Raw genomic sequence first — 2,098 nt, forward strand, 5'->3', positions numbered from 1 at the left:
GTTCCAGAAGTTGCCAGGGAGACAATTATGAAAACCTCCCATGGAGTTCACAATGAAGAAATTGTCTCTTTCTTCCCCTTTCTAAAGTAAAAACTATTGCTTCATCCTGTTTATCAATTCGTCATTCATCATGGATGTGAGGTGGTGGGCCCTAACACCTAGGCCCTGTTGGGATGTAATGCTGTTGCCATCCCCTACTCCCCATGTTCCCATCCCCTACTCCCCATGTTCCCAAAACCTTGTTGACATGGGCCATTCCTTCTTTAGCATCAGTGTATGATCTGAACTAACCCTCTCAAGACTTCAATTTAGGAAACAAATGTCAAACAGAAAAATTTTCTTGATGTTTGAGAGTTAGATGCTTAAGTCAAATGTTTTATATGTCAAAAGTGAGACTGAGTCTAAAGCCTTAACCATTTAATTTAAAAATTTGGATAATGCAATTGTCATGCCATATAACTTAGTAAAAACTGGTGGATATTTATTTATTTACAGTATTGAAGATAAAACCCAGGGTCTCATGTACGCTAGGTAAGTGCTGTACCACTGAGCTACATGGCTATTCCGGTGCTGCTGGTGGTTTTAAAAATAGATTCTTGGAGTTCCTGGATGGCTCAGTTGATACAGTGTGAAACTTTTAAGGCAAATTCCTCTCGGGTAGCCAGGTAGATAAGTTAATGGTTATTAGATAATAAAATATTTTTGTGAAATCCACCTGACCAATGGTCTCCGCGCAGTTTATTTATGACCGGTGAAATAACACTCTACCCTTCTTATTAGAAACCATGTTTTGGAACCTGTCTAATGTAATGCAGTGGGGTCAGAATATATGTGGAATGTAGTCTCTTTTTAAAATAATATTCTTGGTGATTGTCAGGAGAGAGGCAGCCTTCTGTGACAAACTACAGAGGGTTTAAGTTGTCAGTGGCCTTGAGCTTGTTGTCAGGAGTTAGCTGAGCTGGGCTCAAATACCAGACCAGCCACTTGCTAGCTTTGTGACTCTAAGCAGTTCACTTTTCAAAAAATCACATCTTTCAAGTGGGAGACGATAATATAGTTATTTTGAGAATTAAATGAGATAATTATATATGTTGTTCAGTACTATTTCTAGTATGTCATTAGTTAAGCTATTGATTTTTTAAAAAAGCATAACTCTTAAGAGGAAATAATAATACGGCCTCTACATTTTCTAAATCTTTGAACACTTGGGTACTTTAAGGTTTGCAGAGAAAAGATTGCTAAGTTAATGAAAAGCAAGATGATAGATGAGAAGCAGGAGAGAATCCTTGGGAGTCAGTCTCTGCCCTTCAGTAAGGTGTTAGCCTCATGGAGAAAATGGCAGTGTTGTTGATTTTTAGGAAACTGAAAGTGCTAAAAGTGTTTGTGTTTTACTTGCTGCAGATTAAACGAAACCAAATTTTCCCATCATTCCTGCTCTCCCTGTGCCCTGATAGGTTGAGAATCTCGGGTGGATGGTGAGAGAGAGTACAGTATAAGAAGGACATGCAGAGAGAGATGGGAAAGGGACCTGCTGAAAAAGACATTTCTGGGTTTTTGGCTCTCCAAGACAGGGACCCTGATGGATTCGTCCTGAATTGCAAATTCCATGAGGGCACATAAACAGAATAATGTCTGGCACATAATGGGCTGTTAATAAACATTCTGGAATAAAAGGAAGATGACGATTGGGCACTAAGCCTTCTGCAAATTACTCCTTTGCATCTGTCTTCCCCCCTTAAATTTGAAGAATGTTTGGTGTAGTATTAGTGCACAAAACTAATGCTGTGCTGCTACATCATGGTACTATACAACTATAAGTCAATGCATTTAATCTAGAATCAATATTGGTGATATAGGCCTCATCTGGTTCGTTTTTGTTAGATTCAAAAATCCTTACCAAACTCTGAGTTCCTTCTCAGACTTGAGGCCAGGGCCAAATGGCCCCACTGACTCATGTTAGTTCTCAATGAGGATTCTATCACAGATTATTATCTTTAATTAATTATAATAATAACATAATATATATAGACAATACCTAGAATTAATAGTACTGTATTACAATTATTAATAGTGTGTGTGAGGCCCTGGGTTAGTCTCA

The sequence above is a fragment of the Heterocephalus glaber genome, unplaced genomic scaffold (genome assembly GCF_053883595.1).
Source record: "Heterocephalus glaber isolate CG9 unplaced genomic scaffold, H.glaber_assembly_v1.0 deba00001497, whole genome shotgun sequence".
Taxonomy (NCBI): Eukaryota; Metazoa; Chordata; class Mammalia; order Rodentia; family Bathyergidae; genus Heterocephalus; species Heterocephalus glaber.